Raw genomic sequence first — 22,904 nt, 5'->3', positions numbered from 1 at the left:
TCAGGCTGCGCATGTCACAAAACCAACTTGGCTAGCACTCCTTCACAGTTACAACGCTATTCTCTCAGCTTCATAGCCATTTAAACCCACAACATGCAATTAGCTACATTGGCTACATCCCACCTAGAGACCCTCTAGGTTCGTGATGTTCTTTCTCCAAATCCCAGTTACCATCCAAACCTTGCCATTGTCCAGTAAAGCATCAACACGTACAGTCAAGCATTCAGACAAGTCCAAATACAAGCTTTTATTGTTAGTTCGCAGAAGAGAACACAAAGGAAATTAATAGAGGCCACAATTCACCTGCACAATGTGAACCAAATGCTTTTGGCTTGACCTTGTCAGCCCAAGTGTTTAGGATCCAGCTAGCATCTACCAGGATTGGGTATCAAACAGGCATCATCTGCCTTCTCACATCTTCTGCAGCTGAGCTCTGTCATCCACAAAGACAGCTTCCTCCTCCCCAGTATCCTTGTTTTTTTCCCCTTTGGAGACTGTTCCTGCTTCCTTCAGGGTCTATCACACTCCCTTGTTGCCAGCCCCAGTGGTACAGGACACAGCACACCAGAATGGTGCAGCACCCCATGTCCAGGCTATACTCCAATTGTATCCTCATCCTGGAGCCAAACCTTTAGCAACTCTATCATCTGCTCCACCATAACCAAGGTTGCAGCATTTTCATTAACTCCTGAAGGTGTCATGTCACTGTGTGCCCAAAATATATGATCCAAAAGGGAGTGCCCACTGTGCTCTGACACCCACCCCATTCCAATCACACCTCAACTATTCTACTTCCCATTACATTCACTCCAGTCCATTGTCATAGCTACATAGCTCATGATGCAGGAATATTTCCCTCAGTCCATAGAACCTTTGCAAGTTCCACAAGTGATGGAGCTTTCTCCCCCAACATTTATTTCTTTTAAACTGTTGTTGCTAACTCCTACATCACTAAGATGATAATGTTAGTTTAGTTAGCATCAATGACATGGTACAATCCACCTATGACCAGTATTTGACACATCAACACTTTCCTTCTCAATACATTGTATATGTGTGAAAAAATGTTAGTAAATGAAATGGAGCTGGAGTTTTCCAATGGATGCTTCATGTGTTTGCTCTGTCAATGTCTAAGTGGCCAGCAGACATGAATCCTGCGCTTTGCCCATCAAGGTGGTAATGACTCTACTACCCTGCGTGTTTTGTTCTAGCCATTTTTTAGTTGTACTGTGCATCTAGAGAACACACGGTGGCACAGTGGTTAGCACTGCTGCCTCACAGTGCCTGAGACCCGAGTTCAATTCCTGACTCAGGCGACTGACTGTGTGGAGTTTGCAGAACCAGAATTCTCCTGGTGTCTGCGTGGGTTTCCTCCCACAATCCAAAGATGTGTGGGTCAGGTGAATTGGCTATGCTAAATTGCCCGTAGTGTTAGGTAAGGGGTAAATGTCGGTGTAGGGGTATGGGTGGGTTGCGCTTTGGCGGGTCGGTGTGGGCTTGTTGGGCCGAAGGGCCTGTTTCCACACTGTAAGTAATCTAATCTAAAAAACAGTGCATGATGGCAGGGAACTCAGTGCCACTTGGTCACCAGATAAAATCCAGCGCCTCCAAATCCTTTTTTCACTACCCCAATAGCCCATTTCCATCCACCATTCGCCCATTGTGGACATCCACAACATTGAACTTCATCGTCAACTGTCCAATCTGCACCTTGAACCTTGATATCACATCTTAATAATGCCCATCCTACACCTTAACTCTCCCCCTGAGGAGGCCAAATGTGGTGGTCACTGCCAATAATCACCTCCTCCCAGAGCCTACCAGGCCCTCCGATGCTGATGGGCAGAGAGAGAAAGAAAAGACATCCAAGGGAATGAGTCACTACCTTTTTGGGAGAAGACCAGGAGTACCCCTTCATCAGCCTAAGGGGAGGACAAAGATGGTTACCATTGAAAACTATTATCAAGGCCTACAAAACATTAGAGACAAACATTCCACTCTTCCAAAACCATGGGGTTTCACCAACTCTGTTTCTCCATTCTACAGAACAGCTTCAGAATTAATAAAACAGTCTCATCTGCAATGGAGCTCTTTGAAATTGCCTTTTGAATGGACTCAGCTGCATATTAATGAGGACTGATGAAACTGATAACTCCCAATAATCCTCTTTAACAGGCATCTTGCTGTTACTTAGTGAAAATCTCATCTCAAATTCTGAAACTTAGTTGGAAAATGCAGCTAATTGCTCATGATGTTGAGAAAGGCCTCTCTTGACTTCTCACATCATTCTCTCAGAAGGTCGTTCAGGCCCCTGTGATATTCCACCCAACCACTTTAAGCAATGACTTGGGCAATTTCAGGCCCAATTTTCACCATTGTCTTAGATTTTGTCCTTTGTCTCTACTTTTCTTAATAGCCCCATATTCTCATTATTATAATTTCTAATATTTAGAATCATGAGAATCATGGAATTCTATATACAGAAATAGGCCATTTGACCCATCATGTCTGTACTTGTTCACTCTCAACATATCTCAACAGTTTGAACTTTCATGTCCCACTACTATTAGCACTTTAACCCTGCCATGTATCTCAGTTCCAATTACAACTAGATACAGTCTTACTCTGCACTCCTAATGCCTCTAGCTGAAATTCTGACACTGCTATCCTCAACCTTCATTATGTGCTGCTCTCTAGTCATGTGCATTATCTCAGCATGACCTCAAAATTAGCTTCCCTGCTGCTTGCTTATGAGGTCTTACTGCAACACATACCTGCACACCTGCATCTTGCTTTTATATTTTTATCTGTATGGTGCTCTTGGTCACCTCTCTTACCCCTTATAGCTACTTGTTTACTCCATTATGACAAAATCAAATGATTGCCACACCTCTCATCTCACTATCTCCTCTCTGTTCTCCAGTAACCCTCACCAATCATCTTTATTGCTCAGACCCCTGTTTTCATTTCCAGATTCTTTAGTAAAGGTATTTACAAAACTCCCATCAGTAAAAATGACAATGAAGAGCTGCCAGATTGTCATTAAAAACATTAGCCATTCCTAAATTCTTTTGGAAGGTGAAGAGGGAGATGGCACAGGGCAGGGTGACACTAGGCACATGGACACACAAGAAGGCCACTGAGCCATCAGTTGGCCAACTTGACTCACAAGATGGCTGCTGGATCACAATATGGAGAGAAACAGCAGAGCAGATACACACACTGCCTGGAGCCACCAGAATGCCAGCACAATGCACTCACAATCTAGTTGATTAGTTTAAGGCAGATGGGGAGAGAATACACATAAGTAGCGTACACTGCCCGCTGAAGTGTCTAGGTCCAGCCAACACCTTCGATAGAAATGTTAACTGTTTGATACAGACTCAGTATGAAATGCTAATAGCCAGGGCTGCATTAATCATCCTTCTCAGGAGCGATTAGCACCCATTACTACGGTAACAGATTTCTGAACAGACATTGAAACTGACAATGTCTACATTGAAACTGATAATGACCATGTGGAAATTAACAAAGGCTGTGCTGGTACTGACAAAGACTGTATCAAAACTATCAACAATTCTGCAGTGATTCCCATAAACAAACCATATTACAAAGACAATAATCTCATCACTGACCTATTCTATCACAAGATGTATTCTGGACATGTGCTCCAGATCAAGAGAAGACTCGCAGATGACTGTTGTGCTGTTGTGCTGTTGGTGTCTTTCTCTCCCCGGAGCTCTGGTATTTCCTTGTGCAATAAACTCTGTCATTGAACCCTGATTCTGACTCCGAGACTGGGTGCTTCCCCCCATAACAAAAGGAAACATAATTTCTTCCTTATATTGTTCAGGCTTAGAGGTGAGTCCACAGCCAGACCAATTTGGCTTGTGATTAACTGCACAATGTCAATTTCTCAGTGCAACCAGGGATGGGCAATAATGCCAGCTTCGCTACTCATGCTCACACGTTGAGTTTATTGTAAATATGCTGGATATGCCATTTGAGATAAGGGTACATTTAGTTTGCTAGTAGTATAATTCAACTGTCAATTATAAATCTCCATGATTTTCATTTCTTAGACATGAAATCAAGCGAGATGTATAACAAGTAAATAAACCAATATCGTGCACCTGGTGCTTTTACACAAAGTACTAAATGGTTAAACCTCATTTTGAATACTGTATCAATATTGACTTTGAAAAGATTCAAAGAAGAAGAGAATTATCTCTAAATTAAAGATACTTAATTGTCACAAGCCTTAGAGAGCATTGTCTAGAAAACCGTAGTCAAGGCGGTTTGATTCAGTTCACTGCTCATGTTTTAATGGAACTTGATAATAAAATAATTGGACTGCATTAGACTGATGTGAACTTGGTCTACTTACATTGCCTCTTAGCACATCCTCTTCTCATCCATCTGCACAAACCCCTTTCCCTGCTATTGCCCCCAGTCTCAAGATGAATGATCCAATCAAAAATGCCCAACTGATTTTATTAAATTATACTTCTCTCTCGATATCATGAAAATATAAATTGGAAAAGCAATTACAATTTCCTCACCTTCATAGAATAACCCTATGAAAACTCCAATACTTTGTTCACAATTTAAATTGTACACTGTTTTTATCACTTTTAGCAGTGATATGAATATAAAGGTTTTACTTTTTCAATAAATTATGGAAACAAAATTAACTTCTAAATTGTAAGGATGCATCCGTTTCCCTGATCATTAATACTAGTAATGTCTCTCATATATAAAATATCCACAATAAACATTTATGGGTTAAATTTTATTTACTCCTCTTCTGTTTTCATTAAGTGCAGCAGAAACTGCCATGGGCTAAATTTAATTTATTCAGTACCACAAAGTTTGGAGTGCTAAATTAATACAGACAAAATTATAAGTATGTCTCTATGCTGCACTTCGTAGTAGCACCAGAATCATAAGATTGTCAGGCATGATCAAATAGTACAGGACTTTAAAATACCATTTACTTCCGATCATAGTATTAGATATTCATATTATTAAATTTTTCAAAAATGGCACTAAGGCTATTGAAACGTGTTTCCTTTTCTCGTTTCCAATTTTCAATGCTCATTCCTGGAAAAGGAGTTCCTTTCTACCTTATCAGTAAAATCGATTTTTTTAAAATGTTAGCTCGCTTGCATAAATTGAAGCCAATTGCAATCATTGTTAATCAATATCAGTTAGCATACACTTTACCCCGACTAATAATACTGCTTTGATGGACAATGTCTCATTGTCAGAAATGAAAAAATATTCTTATGCATTTTAGGATGAGGACTGGAGAAAATTTATCTAGTCTCACCATTAAGTTTATTGTTTTACAACTATAAATATCAAAGATTGGAATTTAAAATATTTATCTATATCCTGAAGAATGTGGTTAGTGCTTTATCACACTAGGTCTAACATAAAAGAAGCAAGTAAAATGGTTATTGTATTTGTGAAGTACAAAGATAAGCAATTTATTACAATAATTATTTGAAACAACTATAAGTGACATTGAAGCTCTAAACACGGAAACAAAATGCTTCTTTTTGATTTAGTTGTATTCAGATGTTATAGTTAAATCTGTGCTTTGGATAATTCATAAATTCTGTCATATATCACGAGACATCATTACTGTACTGCAGTGTGACAGTAATGCACACTGAGGAAGCTGGGATGTAAAGATCAAAGGTGGTAGTTTGGGGCTAAAACATAGGTTGCCATCAGCAACCATAATGTGAAATGCAGGGTCAGTGAGCTGGAGTTATCGGCAGACTGGGCGGAGTTAGGCTTGGCCATATGGTGAATGCCAAAACCAGGGCAGAACTGTCATGGCTAAGCAAGCTCATAATGCAGGTGAAAGGAAATTGTGATGAAGGAAAAACATGCATCCTGCCATGAAGAAATGAGGACAGAGGCTGAGGGCAACACGCTGCCCGCTGACTGACACTTGCACTGATAAGACACAACATTAGAAGTTGTTCTTTGGCAATGCAAACTTGATTAGGGCAGATAGGCCCCCATCAGGCCTATTCACTGGCAGATGAACATGAAGGTTTCTCAGATCCAGCATGCTTGACTGCAGCATCACTGCCTCTCTGTCACTATCCTGACAAAATAAGAACGTGATTAGTAATTCAGCATCAGGCAACTGGAGCATCTTTCACACTGAAGGCGATTTTGATAAAAAGGGAAAGTCATGACATTGCAGATTAATTGGGACATCTGGATAAATGTGCAGGAACATTTTTTTTATGAAATAACAATGGATATTTCCAGTAATAATGAAATTACAACTGTTAAAGGAGAATCAAAATTATTTAGATCATGAAAAGGACGATCTACTGGAATTATTAATGTTTTCTCTTTTCAGGTCCTGTGACATCTGTTATGAATTTTCAGCAGATCCTGGTTTTATTTCAGATTTGCCTCATTTCCAGTTACTTTGTTGTACATTGCTTAATTTATATTGTAATTAAGTTTAAATTATAGAATAAGTCATAATTCTATCATTTTATGTTGCCACTTTAATTGTATTTCCCCCTCCTGATATTATTGCGATCTCTGGTCAATGCTCTCCCTGAACAAAGAATCAGGGGTTGCAAAAACATAACTGAACATTTCTTTATTTCCTATATTATTATTAAAGGAAAAATATTTCTCTTTTGTTATTTTTTTCACACTCTGCTTCCAATGATAAATGCAGGCCACGGATGGGATACTTTTCTGTTTGTTTTATAATGTTAATGGTAACCACCTATAAGAATCCACTGTTTAAAATCCGAAGCATAGTGCATTCATAAAGTAATATAATTCAGAAATTCAAAAATTCCCATTTTTGTTTTATAGTTTGGAATTGTGATGTGAAACAAATTATATGCAATGGAGGTTTGGAGGGAATCATCACAGACACAGAAAAACATTGTTCTCATTCCTGCCATCTCCAGCATGAAATTGAGAATTTATTTTTATAAATGTCGGTAGCAATCCTAGCATAGGTTAGCACACCACCTCCAATTCAATATCATGTTGAGTACTCCAACACTTTCTGTCTGAGATGTCAACCATCCACTTTTAATATATTGCTTTGCTATAATTGGAAGATTTGCTGTTGCTGTCATTTATGAATTTAGAACCTATTGCTCCCTGGTTATCCACTGGACTTTTAATTATGTTAAAAATAGCATCTGTGTTTATATTGCAACTTATTGGTTGTTTTCTGATTTGCATTCATTAATATGTTTGAGGAATGTGAAACCTTAACTACCCGTTTCACTTCACTGCTGTTACCATGACATGGATTTTGAATCACTTAAGCTGTCTAGTAGTAAATCGTATTGCATAACATTTGGGGCGGTACGGTGGCTCACAGCACCAGGGACCCGGGTTTGAGGCCCACCTCGTGTGACTGTCTGTGTGGACTTTGCACACTCTCCCTGTGTCTGCATGGATTTCCTTCGGGTGCTCCTGTTTCCTCCCACAATCCAAAGATGTGCAGGTCAGGTGAATTGGCCATGCTAAATTGCCCATAGTGTTAGATACACTAGTCAGGGTAAATATAGGGTAGGGGAATAGGTCTGGGTGGGTTACTCTTCAGAGGGTTGGCGTGGACTTGTTGGGCTGAAGGGCCTGTTTCCATACTGTAGGGAATCTATATCTTTAAGTTTCTGACTGCTTTTAGATGTAGCTGATATTTTGTCCATTGTGCATCCTGTAAAATTAACTACTAACATAACTAAGCTGGTGCAGTGACATGTCTTTCTTCTATATCTTTCATTTAACCCCAGGAAGGTGAAATTAAAATAGTGACCAAAATTAAAAGGGATTAAAAAGTTTAGTTGAGGAGAAGCAGTTTAATTACAAGGCCATCTTTTGTTGATAAAATCTATTTGCTATTAATTATTTATGTCTATAGCATCTAGCTTTCAAATGTCTATCACAAGTCAATGAAAGTATACCCAGTACATATCTATCATACATCTTTCTGTTTGCTATATATTTATTAGAGAACATATATATTATAGTAGATAATACAATTCTCATATCCGTATATCATACACTATCTCTATCATTTGATGTGTTCCTCATACAGTTATCAAACAATCTGTCTATCTGGTGATCTATACAGACATAGATAGCCATACCTATCTTTCTAAATCTCTGCCTATCCACTGACATAGAGCTTGATACAAATCGATAGCCAGAGAGACAGAAAGCTTAGATAGATTGATCGATCTGATATTTATCCATAATGATTTTCTATATCTATTGATGTGCTTTATGATTCAACAATGTGTATATTTATTTTTCCATATCAATATTTATCTATGTTATCATTCAACCATCTCTATATCTATTTTTATCTATCCATCTATGGACTTTTTATTCATTTATCAGGGTTTTGTCCAGAGCTTGAAGGAAAAAAAAAGATCTTCTCCAAGGTTCATATCCAGGTCTGGATTCAGGCTGTAAAGGCAGCCCATCAAAGGGTCTGTCAACCACCAATATTTGGGAGTCAAGCCTCATCTACTTATTTGGGGCAAGCTGTTGGTGCTACCCATATGCAACATGCTCAAAGTGAAAGATCAATTTTGTATGATCTGCACCTGTAATGGCAGTCCTGAGCTAAGTCTTGGGAGAGAGCTAATTCTGGGCTTTGGCTGGTAGCTGGGGGAGTTGAAGAGGCACTCCTGATTCTGCAGGAAGGCTGTCCCATGGTGCTGCGGAAGAATTCCTGATGACTGCTTCAGTGATCCTACACTAATTTCAGTGAGGTCTCTTCGAAAAGTCATTTAGTCCCTTAGTTAGATACACAAGGGGCTTAATGCTTGTTTTTACTGGTCCTCGGAGACACCCAAACATTGAACAAGGCAAATTTAACACAGAGTTGGAAATCTGCGCGGATTTGGGTGCATGCCATCACTCTGCTAGATTGGCAAACATTGTACCCAGTTATTCCCTGAGAAATCGCGGAACAATTTTTATCCCTTTGAGTTTAAAGCTTCCTTTTGATAAAATATTCTGTACCAGATCTGGAATTTTTAGGTGGTGTGTGAAGGCAATTTAAAGCTGGTCACAAATTGTTGCTGTGAGCTGAGGAATTTACTAGGTTAAAAGCCCATGAAGTGGCAACAGAAGAATATTTTAAAAATCCTTGTTTTGTGAAACAAGATGGATTAAGGATGAAATGAAATAAGGCACCAGCATGGCTTTGTATTCAATCAAACCAGACAGAATAAATCTCCCACTAACAGTACAATGCATCAGTGAATGAACAGCAGCTGAAAAGCTGGGGAGAGAGCCAAGGGATGGGTTTGTTTACTGAGTTCACATACAATACTCAATATTATTAAAAACATCATAATTCTGTTTGTCTTAATTATCCAACAAAGACGTTCATCTGAACACAACCGTGATTTTAGAATTTTCAGTGTCACAAAAGTATCCTGTGTTGCCGACAAAAACATCTCAGTATCTTTCATTTCTGTCACAGCAAGGCTTCACTGATCAATCACTGCTAAAAAGAAAAAAAAAATGCTGGAAATCAGGGATAGAAACAATGAGTGGAAATACACAGCTGAACCAATGGAGTCTTCCATCTGAGACGGTGACCTATCTCCTTGTTTTGATGTTGATGAGCCTACTGTGTGCATGTGTGTTTCCAGCACTTTCCGTTTATATAATTTATTTAACAGCAATGTTCTCCTTCCCTCCTCCGAATTTCTGATTTTCTGCTGAAATATGGTCTTGTGAGTACAAATTACCAACTAGTAGCTCACCCAAACAGCCATGTCCTTATGTGAAGCTAAATAGCGAGTGTCAGGGTGAAGTTTTCATACAGCCAAGCCTGTTCCTGTTTCGACTTCCACTCATTTGCAAATCCAACAGGATAGCTGAAGTGTGGTCAGGAGAGGGGATGTTCATAACTTTCCTTCACTAGATTAATCATAGAGGGCAATAGCAGCTTCCCAGTAGTGATGGCATTTCCAATGCTACTAATTGGAAATTGGATTTCAGCAAGTACAGGGTCTGCTAAGTGCTTTAATAACTAAAGGTTAGAAACAAGGTAATGCAGTAACATTGCACACATGAACACCAAAGCTCACAATCAACTAGTACAGGCTTGGTGCAATTAACAAAAAAATCATAATGTTATAGCCTTGTTCTTCATTATATACAATTGAGAGTGTACAGAATGTGATGGTTATGGTTTTAAGAGGTATATTTACGGTCCTTTGTTTTGTGAAGAGAAGTTGAGACATAGATGGTGAATGGTCTTCTTCAGCCAATAAACAGCTTGTGAGGCCTTTGAGTTTTTCTTTTAATTTGAACAGTAGAAGTAGCCTGTATGGGTGGGGTCACGTTCCCAGAGAGCCAACACGTTCAGTTTGGCTTTCAGTAGCTGTTGGTTATACTACATCTTTCTCTCTGTCACTTTACTACAGCTGGAAGCCTGGGTGCTCTTCCTGCTTGCTAGAATTGCTATGTGACAACCTATTTTACTGATTTTGCCTTTATCAAATGCATGCTTTTGGAATGCTAATGAGATTAGATTAGATTAGATTAGATTAGATTAGATTAGATTACTTTAGATTAGATTACTTACAGTATGGAAACAGGCCCTTCGGCCCAATAAGTCCACACCGACCCGCCGAAACGAAACCCACCCATCCCCTACATTTACCTCTTACCTAACACTACGGGCAATTTAGCATGGCCAATTCACCTGACCTGCACATCTTTGGACTGTGGGGGGAAACCGGAGCACCTGGAGGAAACCCACGCAGACATGGGGAGAATGTGCAAACTCCACACAGTCAGTCGCCTGAGTTGGGAATTGTTTATTATTTTGTTAATTATTTCGCTAGAGTTACAGTTAAGCCAATTACTTTCTTTTATTTTTATTTTGTCCGTATTTTAACTATAGTGGATGAATAAAGTGTGTTTTGCTCAAGCCTGGTAGTTTACCAATCAAATTTGCTTCCAGAACACAATGCCTAGCACTTGCCTTTAGAATAAGAAAAAGCTAGGGTCTGGGCTACCTCCTTGAAATGTTTTGAGGGGATTTGGTCTGGTCCCCAACAAACTAGAGTCAGAGTCTCTTATTCTACATTGGATTTAGGATTACTGGACTCAAAGTGATGAGTGTTAATGTTTTTTTTTATTTTGGGTGTTGCATTTATTTGGTTTAAGCAGGGTGTGCCTTGTGTAATAATGGCTTTTAAAGTCACTAACAGCTTCCTGGGAGTGAAGAAGTCACTTCAGAAAGTGAGCAATGCAAATCTTTTGGAATTGATATGCAAGTAGAAGTGGAGTTGCCAGTGCCTGTAAGGAAAGGGGAAAAATAATTGTGGCAAAAATCGCCACATTTACATTTTTGGGAATGCAATCAGAATTATTGGAAATGGTTGAAGTTTAATTGCAAATGAAACAGCTTGAATTAGTGGCAATGGCAAAAGAAAAGAAAATGGAGCTGTTTGAATTACAATTAAAAGCAGAAGAAAAAGAAAGAAAAGGAAAGATTGTCCTTGACAAAACAAAAAGAATAGAAAAGCATGAAGAAAGGGAGAAAGTGAGAGAAGGAAATTGGAAAGAGAAAGTTTGAGAACTTCAGAGGTTAGAACTGAAAACTCAAAGTCATCTTAAAATGGTGGAGGTAGAAGTGAAAGATAGGTGTTGTAGTGAGGACAGTGATGGAGAACAATCCATCAGAGCCAAAGGCCTGGTGGAGATTTGTTTAAATATGGCCGAGCATTGCCTAAGCTCGATGAAAATGATGCAGAGGCTCTTTTCTTTACATTTGAGAATATGGCTAAATAAATGAAATGATCAGTGACCATGAGAGTATTGATTCAAATAAAGTTGGTAGGTAGAGCTAGTGAGGTATTTGTATCAATAGAGAGGAGGTATCTGTGGAGTATGATGAGGTGAAAAATCTTAACTGCATATGAGCTAGAGTCTACAGACAACATTTTAGGAATCTAAGGGGGGGAAGTGTTGGCAAGCATACATCGAGTTTGAAACGATCAGTCAAAGTAATTTAGATAGGTACGTAAAGACTTTGAAAATAGATCAAACATATGTATTTGGAGAGACGATTGTTTTGCAGGAATTCAAAACTTCACTTCCTGAAGTAGTAAGAACTCATGTGAAAGAGTAGAGAGGTAAGACTGTAAGATTAGCAGCAGAAATGGTAGATGATTATGACTCGGTTGATAAATCGAAGTTTAGTTTCTGGCATCAATTTCAATCTGTAAGTGATAGAAATTGGGAAAAGAGAAATCCTGAGGAGGTCAGGGAAAAGAAAATCTCATTGAAGATACTAAAGATGTTTTACCACAGGGTAAAAAGGAAATCCATGAGGGGGGTCAAGAGTTAAAAAAGCTCAGAATAAAAGTTTTCATCGTAATAAAGTAGGGAACATGGAGTTGCAGTGTTGGTGATTTAGAAAAATTACTGGGAAGACCGATGTGGGAAAACAAGATGAGCAACAGAGTTTTGTTGAAGTGGTAAAGAAATGCATAGTGGAAGCTAAAAAGCTGCAACAGAATGCACAACCCAATCATGGGTTGGTTGAGAAGAAAGCACCAGATCTCTTTAAAGAATTTACTTGAGTGGATAAAGTTTACTCATGTATTCCAGGAGGAGCAGGTAAATAAATTAAAATTTTAAGAGATACAGGAGCAAGTCAATCTTTAATGGTGAGAGATGAGCAGATATATAATTTGGAAGGACTATTGTCAGAAAAGGTGGTAATATGTGGAATTTAAAGTGGGAAGAGCAGTGATCCTTAATTTAAAAAAAAAGGTTGGATAGTCCTGAGAAAAGTGATAGAAGGAGTTATAGAGAAATTCTTTTTTCTAGAAATAGAGATTATCCTTGGTAATGATATGGCAGGATCACAGGTGGGAGTGATGTCGTTGAATAAAGTGTGTTTTGCTCAAGCCTGGTAGTTTACCAACCAATTTGAAGGGTAGATATGCCCTCTAAAAAAAAAACTGGAAAGGACAAATTGTTAAAACTTCTCTAAAATCCACTGAAACTTGTCGAAAAATATTTTCTGTCTTTGGAAATAAACAGTGTAATCTGAAGCCTCAGTCCGGATAAATGTATTGGCTTATAATGAACAATGTATTCATGGCTGATCATCTAGCCTGCCTGCACTTTTCATCAAGACAAGCAAACATTTTACCGTTTAAAAAATGAATTAAAATCCTAGGTGGCTTAAAAAGCATCTGATGGATCAAGACTCTTAAAAGCTTCCTAGAAATGGTACTTATCTAACGTTGAGGTTTATTGGTTTTCATGATATCTCATGTTGCAGTTATGCTATTCATTGAGCGTTGACAAAAAAAGGATCTTATTTGCTTTGCACTGCCAAAAGAGTTTGAGAATACTAAAAGTCGTTCAGGTCAATATTATGCTTTTGTAACAAGCTCTGGAATCAGCAGCTCCAGGTTTGTAAGGCACCCCCTTGAATTATGCCAGATACTGCTCGGGAAAGGCTGAATATAAATATCTTTGACATGTACTTACTAAACTTTATATTTTTACACCACCATCATAGGCACACTCAGGTATACAGATATTAGAAAATCATTGACAAAAATTGTGTGTGGGGTTTTCTCTCTCAGACCTGTCGCAAAAGTGATTTAAGCCTTTAATCACATAATCAGAAGTTAATTTGCATGTTTTAAGAAACCATGCTTTGCCTTTCAGTGATATTTCTTAAAACCACTTGCATGTCGACAAAAATTTCAAAGTTAAGTGAGATTTGTATTGAAATTCACCCTTGGTAGCATATTTGTTCAGATAATATGGCTTGAAGTTGTATTAAAAAGCTTAAATTACATGTCTCTTTACATGTTTGCTACTATAATGCGACTTTAAGAGGAAAACAACTAAAGTTATAATCAGAAAGGGGTCAGAGCACCATGTTTAGATACAAACTATGGTTGGCAGTGATTAGGAACATAAAGGGAAGGGAAGCTCAAGGAAATTGGTCCAGATTTTGAATTATTGGTCAAGAACATCTTCCTCATTGGTCAATACTGGTAAATGTTAATTAGGAACTTTAAATTCTGTTGACACAGGTATACAGAATCAGATTTAATCTGGAGAAACTGCCTTCAAACAGAGTGTAAAAGAGAGCACATGCCTGAGATTGTTTTCACCAGGCAGGGGATAGCACTTAACAGGAAGATACTGTTGAAAAAGGCTCTTGCCAATTATAAGCTGGGAGTTGAAAAAGGAGTTTGATTTAGAGAGGTGAAGGGAGAGTTAGAACTAGGAAATAAGAAGTGGTCAAGTTGTTTTTCTAAGAAATTGCCAGAGAGAGAGAGTGGGAAGGCAGCAGCAAGTACAGAGTGTGGGGTGGGAGCGTTAGCTATTAAGGTGAACTAGAAGATTTAAAATGAAGTCTTAACAATGTAGAGGAGCTAGCATGATATGAAAATAATGTTACTTAAGTTGAAATATTAAAGAACACAGTGAGTTCAAAGAATCAAGATAAGAACAGCCTGGAGATCCACAGATAAACTGACATATGTTGAACTTCTGTACCATGATTGGTGGTCTGTTAAGTTTTTTTGTTGTCCAATAATCACTGCTAGTTTGCCCTCTGAGGTTTGTGCTTGTCCTTTTTTATATGTTTATTCCAGACCTTGGGTTTTAGTTACAGAAAATTGTGGGTTTTGCAGCAAGCCTTGCTCACTTAATCTCCCCACTTGTCCACAAGCACATTCTGATTTATTTTTTTCCTTTTGCTTTATGGAAAGGCTGTATTTCCACCATGCCCTCCGCTGTTGAATTCTGACTTTGTAAGGACTGCAACAAGGTTGTGGCAAAGTTAAACCAAAGGACTGTTTAGTTCACAAACTTTTAGACAAGGAGGAATGCATCACAATTCAGGCATCCTTACAAAGATATACAGAGATATAATTGGAAAGGATAAAGAGATCATTCAATGCATAATAACTGAAGTACAAAACAACTGAGGGATACCAATTTACCAAAGTGCTTATTTTTAGGATGGAGTTTAAAATGCCAAAACTGGAGTTAGGAGACTGGAATTTCTTTGTGTTCATGAATTGAGTGCCCTTAGCCTGCAGCAGAGGTGATGTAGGAAGTTCCTTCATCTAAAAATCTCTTGAAAGGTATTCTAGGGAAGATTTGGTTGAAATGTAACTTCTCCTTTATTGCTTTGGTGAAGGATAGGATTCCTTTAAGGGAACACAAATAAAGGCTGCTTGTTACAAATGAGAGGCGTTAACTTGCTAGGCTGAAGTTAAGGCTGTTGATATTGTCAAAAGATATCATATAGAGCAATGCTGACCTATAAATTGAATTATATTTTAAAAATTGCATGGTTGAAAAGGCAATTGTTGTCAGTACCATAAGGCTCATGCGACCAAACCTCTCTGAGGGGTAAGAAGCCATTACAGATAGACAACAGCCTATGGCCCTCTCCAGAGGTCAATTGGAAAGTAATTAATACATCTTATTGTAGATGGGTATAACTTGCAAGTCTATTGCATTTTTTTGTTGGAGACAGTCATCTCTGTAGTAGGTTATAACACAACAGTTAGCATTCCAGATTCTTCAGGAAGTATATGAAGTGTTGATTGTTGGTTAGCATAGACTGCTGACAGGTTTCTGGAAGGTTACTGCTAAGTCCAATAACATAATTATAGCAGTAATCTGTGTTGGACTGTTCCATGTGGATTTGGAACAGTCACTAAATATATGTATAGGTATGTATTGAAGTTGTTTTTTATTACAACTTTAGATCCAAAAATTCACAATAATATGATATATCTTAAAAAAAAGTCAGCATCCTTCACTAATAATGGGAGGGGGAAGTCATGACCTGAATTGAATTGTTTCGCTAGACAAGCTAGGGTTAAACATGAACCTCAGTCAAACTAAGGGAAGATCAGAAAATCCCGCATGGAAATCAATGTGCCTTATTCATGCTGCTCTCAGGTTTATGGCCAGCAAGATAAATAGCTGCACAATCAAGAGCATAATAATTTGAATGCATTAACTTTATCATTACTTTCGATCTATACTCTTGCAGAGGGAAATCTCCATGCTAAGAGCTGAGTCCCACAATTATGGAGCCTTTCTTTGTCACTTTTCTTAGGCCTTCAGCAGATTCACTGCGAACAACAGACCCTGTCATGTCACGTGAATACTTCACATCCTCTGTGAGCAACAGCAAATGTCCTCCATCAAAAATGTGATCACATTTCGTAATTATCAATTTTGACAACACTTTCAAGGCTTTGTTATTAAGTTTGCTTTACTCATTTGTAATCAGTCACTCACACCTTAAATTGTGCACTTCGCAGTTGGCTTATGAAACTTTTAAACATATGTATTTTTAGCTGTCACTATGCTCTAATATGTGCTCTAATAACTGCACATATTTTCACCATTGTTGCGAATTTATCAAATTTCAGAAAAATTCAAGAGAAAGCATACAGTTAACTTGTTCATGGGAAAAGGAATGTGAAGTTATAGTTACTAATGAGCTGTGAAAAGTCAGGTAATCAATTTATGCTTCCACTAGATGGTGCTCTATGATGGTACGAGTATGTGTGGATGTGTGGAACATGGAAATGGGTAATCCATTACTGTGGGGTAATAAAAATGTCAATTGAGCTTATATAATTTGTAATCTTAAAAATGTGGATTATCAAAAGAAGGGCTTCTGACCTTGCTCATCAAGATTACTGTGAACAATTTAAAATCTCTAATTGTCTGATTCATATAAAAAAGTAATTATAAAGGGTTTTGGAGAAAACTATCCCTTATTTATACAGGATGGATACACTTAAATTAACTTTATTACTTAAGAATTTAAGATTGGCAGTTTATTTGACACTGTACTTCAAGGGGTACCATCACACTGAAAATTAATCTTCCCAAGTTGTTCAATTTAATATTCTAGTTTAAAGCACGACAGCCAAATATATTTTAGTACAATTTAATGTTACCATCAAGTTATGCCGACTTCTTACTATACAACGGCTTAGTTGAATTTGTAATATTCTGCATCTATATAAATGAAAAATAAGGTTGTACCATTTGTATACAAGAGGGCATGCTAGCAGCATCACCAGGCAATGCCAAAAATGAGATGTCCACCTGGTGAAGCTGCAGCATGGGACTACTTGTGTACGAAGCATAGAAAAGATCATGTGACAGATAGGGCTAAGCAATCCAACAACCAAATGGATCAGATCGGAGCGCTGCAGTCCTGCCTCATCCAGTCATGAATGACCGTGGAAGATTAAACAACAGGAACAAATCACCTCATCTTTAACAATGGGGGAGGCCAGCAGATGAATCTGAAAGATAAGACTATGAAGCATTTTCAGTTGTCTTCAACCAGAAGTGCTGAGTGGATGATCCTTGTCAATCTCCTCCTGAGGACCCCAATATAACTGCTGCTTGTCTTCAGCCGACAGCTGAAGAAATTTGATGCTGCAAACACTCTGACGACATTATGATAATAGTACTAAAGGCTTATGCTTCAGAACGTGCCATGCCAATACCCAAGCTGTTCAAGTACATCTACTGCAGCGGCATCTACCTGGCAATGTGGAAAGATATCCAGTTATGTTCTGTTCACAAAAGCAAATCAATTACTACTTGGCCAATTACTGATCTAGAAGTCTATTCTCAGGCACCAGCGGAGTGATGGAAGGAATTGCCGATATTGATATCAAGCAATACATGATCAGAAATAACCCGATGCTCACTGATGCTCAGTGGGTTCTGCCAAAGTTTCCCAGCTCCTGACATTATTGGCAACTTTGGTCCAAACATGGACAAAAGGGCTGAGCTAAAGAGGCGATATGTGAATATCTGCCCTTGATATTGACACATATGGCATTGAGAAGGTCTAGAAAACTGGAACCAATATAAAACCTCTCCACTGGTTGGAGGCATTCCAGTACAAAGGAAGATGGTTGGAGGCCAATCATCTCATTCCTAAGGCATCTCTGTAGGAGTTCCTCAGGGTAGTACGCTAGGCCCAACTATCTTCAACTGCTTCATCAATGACCTTCCCTCTATCATGAGGTCAGAAGTGGATGAGTGGATCAGAATATTCTCTGATGATTCCACAATGTTCAGAACCATTCATGACCCATCAAGCGTTGAAGTAGTCCATATCCAATACCTGGTGCGCCAATACCTGGAAGCCATCCAAGCTTGGGATGACAAATCGCACTTAGCATTCACACCACACAAGTTGCAGCAATGAACGTCTCAAACAAAAGACAAGATAACCATCACCCCTTGACATTCAATGGGGTTACCATAACTGAATACCTCACTATCATCATCCTTTGTTGCCATTGACTGGAAGCTGAAGTGCAGCAACCTGATAAATACTTCGCCACAAGAGCAGATCAGATGATAGGAATTCTGCGGCGCATAAGTTATCTCTTGCCTCCACAGTGTCAGTCTACCATCTATAAAACACAAGTCATGAGTGTGATGGAATACTTCCTGCTTGCCTGGATGAGTGTGGCTCAAATAATAATCAAGAAGCTTGACTCCATCCAGGTTACAACAACTCGGCTGATTGGCACTCAGTGCATAAACGTTCACTGCTTCCACCATTGATGCACAGTGGTAGCAATAGGTACCGTTTATATTCCTGATGAAGGGCTTTTGCCCGAAACGTCGATTTTCCTGCTCCTCGGATGCTGCCTGACCTGCTGTGCTTTTCCAGCACCACTCTAATGTAGACTCTGGTTTCCAGCATCTGCAGTCCTTGTTTTTACCATTTACAAAATGCAGAGTAGTAACTCACTCAAGGTTTCTATAGCACGTTTCAAACCTGCAACTTCTCCCCTCTCGAAAGACAAGAACTGGAGATACATGAGAACCTGCAAGATTTCCTCCAAAGCCACACGCTGTTCTGACTGAGAGCTATATCGCTGTCTCTTCGTTGTCACCAGAACAATGGAATTCCCTTCCTAACAGCACAGAGGATCAAGACTGTAGCAGTTCCAGTAGAGTCATTCACTATCACCTCCTCCAGGTCAAACAGGGATAGGCTATAAATGTTGAGCATCCTATGAACGAATAAAACAAAAATTACACAACTCAGCCATCATTTCATGTGGAAAGTTTGTATAGCTTTCTTTGACATCACAGGGCACTGTGCAACTCAAATTCTCACATTGTCCCAAATATTGTCCAAGGCATGCATTGGAGCTTCAAAATTTGTTTTTACCGTCTAATATAATTAAGAAACAGCAACAAAGTAAACTGATTAATTTGCTTCTGACTTACAAGAGATGATGGCCGTTAGTAATACAAAACACGAGCCCACCTGTCACACAACATTACTGATAGCCATATTGAGATAATTGTCATAGTGCCTTATTAAGTCACTGTTAACAAACATTTGAAAATGTCTGTGGAATTAAATATTCAAGCCTTCAAAACAGTCAGACTGTTAAATATTTCAGGACCCAACATTGGAGTAAGAGAGCTTTGGAGAACTATAACAGTGATTGTAGGGCTTCCACTTCATGAAGGTGTGCTGCACCTCATGGAGAACCACAAACAACAGCACTTGTGGTACTCCCAGGCCAGTGTGATGTGCTGCACAAAGTGAACAGCCTGGAACAGTCATGTCAGACTCTGAGCACTGATTAAAGGGGAGTATGCGAGAAGCCGAGGATCCTGAACTTTTGAAGTTGGCCCAACAATGGCAGGAAGGGATGTGAGGTGAGCCTCAGTTGTAGAACCCCTGAAGCCAGTGAGAAATTCAACCTAAGGCCGAGGATACAAAAAAAACGAAAATGCTGGCGAAACTCAGTAGGTTTGGTGGCACCTGTGTCAAGAAAGCAGAGTTAACATTTTGAGTCCAGCGACTCTTCATCAGAACTGGTAGCAGCTAGGAAAATGTGGTATTTATGTGAAGACAAAGTGGGGTAGGCAGAGGTGACTGTATAGGTGGAGATAGGGCTCAGAGAGGTAGAGAAATGTGGAAGTGGTAGGGGAACAAGAAGATTACAGATAGTAGGCTAATAAATGATAATGAGAGCTAGAGTAGGAGAGAATGGGTGGGCTGTACAGAAAGCAACCCATGACCCAAATGTGGGGTTGGGTATAAAACATAGAAGGACAGAATCAGGTTGTAAAGTTAATGAACTCACTGTTGAGTCCAAGAGGTTATAGGGTCCCCAAGCAGAAAATGTTCTTCAAGCTTGTGCTGAGCTTTGCAGGAGCATTACCTGAGACAAAGATGTCCTGGGAACAGAGTGGCATGTTGAAGTGGCCAGCATATGGAAGCTCAGGCTCCTTTTTGTAGACGGAATGTAGGTGTTCTGTGAAGTGGTCACCCAGTCTGTATTTTTGTCTCCCTGGTGTAGAGGAGACTGCATTGTGAGCAGCGATTACACTGGACTAGATTGACTGAAGTGCAAATAAATTGTTACTTCCCCTGCAAGCTGTGTCCACAGCTTTGACTGGTGAGATGGTCACACCTTCTGCAATTGCATGGAAAGGTGCTGTGGGAGTATGAAGAGATGTTGGGAGTGCAGGAAGAACGTACCAGAATGTCTCAGCTGGAATGGTCCCTGTGGAATGCTGACAAAGGCAGGGAGGGGAACTTTGTGTCTGTTCATGGCATCTCATTAGAAGTGATAGAATGCTGTTAGGGGATTTGGGGATCCTTTCAGTGTAGTGACAGGGAAACAAAGAGGTGAGGACAGAAGTGTGAGAGATGGGTCAAACATAGCTGAGGGCCCTGTCAACCATTGTGGTGAGGAATTCTTGGTTGAGGAAAAGGATGGGCATTTCTGAGGCCTCCCTGTAGATGGTGGCATTATCAGAATAGATGCAATGGCGATGGAGAAACTGGGAGAATAGGAGGGAGTCCTTACAGGAAGCAGGATGTGAGAATGTATAGTCCAGGTAGTCAGTAGGTTTGTTGTGGGTATCGATGGCCCATATTTGCAGAAATGGAAACCATAATAAAACTTGAGAGACGGTAGAAAAGATTTACAAATATGTTGCTGGGATTGGAGGGTTTGAGTAAGAGAGAGAGGCTGAATAGGCTGATGCTATTTCCTTGGAGCATCGGATGCAGAGGGAGTGACCTTATAGAGGTTTTTAAAATCATAAGGGAACATCAATAGGGTGAATAGCCAAGGTCTTTTTCTTAGGGTAGATGAAAACTAGAGGACATAGGTTTAAGATAAGAGGGGAAAGATTTAAAAAGGACCTAAAGAGTAACTTTTGCAAGCACAGGTTGTTGTGTTTATGGAATGAGCTACATGGGGAAGTGGTGGAGACTGGTACAATATAACATTTGAAAGGCACCTGGAAGGGTGTATGAATACAGTCATAGAGTCATAGAGATGTACAGCATGGAAACAGACCTTTGGTCCAATCCATCCAGTGAACCAGATATCCCAACCCAATCTAGTCCTACCTGCCAGCACCCAGCCCGTATCCCTCCAAACCCTTCCTATTCATATACCCATCCAAATGCCTCTTAAGTGTTGCAATTATACCAGCCTCCACTACTTCCTCCATGAGCTCATTCCAGACACGTACCACCCTTTGTGTGAAAAAGTTGCCCCTTAGTTCTCTTTTATATCTTTCTCCTCTCACCCCAAACCTATGCCCTCTAGTTCTGGAAAAGACTTTACCTATTTACCCTATCCATGCCCCTCATAATTTTGTAAACCTCTATAAGGTCACCCCTCAGCCTCCAACGCTCCAGGGAGAACAGCCCCAACCTGTTCAGCCTCTTCCTGTAGCTCAAATCCTCCAACCCTTGCAACATCCTTGTAAATCTTTTCTGAACCCTTTCATGTTTCACAACATCTTTCCGATAGGAAGGAAACTAGAATTGCACTCAATATTCCAACAGTGGCCTAACCAATGTCCTGTACAGCCGCAACATGACCTCCCAACTCCTGTACTCAATACTCTGACCAATAAAAGAAAGCATACCAAATGCCTTCTTCACTATCCTATCTATCTGCGATTCCACTTTCAAGGAGCTATGAATCTGCACTCCAAGGTCTCTTTGTTCAGCAACACTCCCTAGGACCTTACCATTAAGTGTATAAGTCCTGCTAAGATTTGTTTTCTCAAAATGCAGTAGCTCGCATTTTTCTGAATTAAACTCCATCTGCCACTTCTCAGCCCATTGGCCCATCTGGTCAAGATCCTGTTGTGATCTGGGGTAACGCTCTTCACGATCCACTACACCTTCAATTTTGGTGTCATCTGCAAGTTAACTAACCGTACCTCTTATGCTCACATCCAAATCATTTATATAAATGACAGAAAGTAGAGGACCCAGCACCGATCCTTGTGGCACTCCACTGGTCACAGGCCTCCAGTATGAAAAATAACCCTCCACCACCACCCTCTGTCTTCTACCTTTGAGTCAGTTCTGTATCCAAATGGCTAGTTCTCCCTGTATTCCATGAGTAACCTTGCTTACCAGTCTCCCATGGGGAACCTTGTCGAACACCTTACTGAAGTCCATATACATCACATCTACCGCTCTGCCCTCATCAATCCTCTTTGTTACTTCTTCAAAAAACTCAATCAAATTTGTGAGCCATGATTTCTCCCCACACAAAGCCATGTTGACTATCCCTAATCAGTCCTTGCCTTTTCAAATACATGTACATCCTTTCTCTCAGGATTCCCTCCAACAATTTGCACACCACTGACATCAGGCTCACTGGTATATTGTTCCCTGGCTGGTCCTTACCACCTTTCTTAAACAGTGGCAACACGTTTGCCAACCTCCAGTCTTCCGGCACCTCACCCGTGACTATCGATGATACAAATATCTCAGCAATAGGATATGGGTTTAGAGGGTTATGGGCCAT

This window comes from Hemiscyllium ocellatum, chromosome 4 (assembly GCF_020745735.1).
Source record: "Hemiscyllium ocellatum isolate sHemOce1 chromosome 4, sHemOce1.pat.X.cur, whole genome shotgun sequence".
Lineage (NCBI taxonomy): Eukaryota > Metazoa > Chordata > Chondrichthyes > Orectolobiformes > Hemiscylliidae > Hemiscyllium > Hemiscyllium ocellatum.
The sequence above is the reverse complement of the archived record's forward strand: the minus strand, read 5'-3'. Positions refer to the sequence as shown.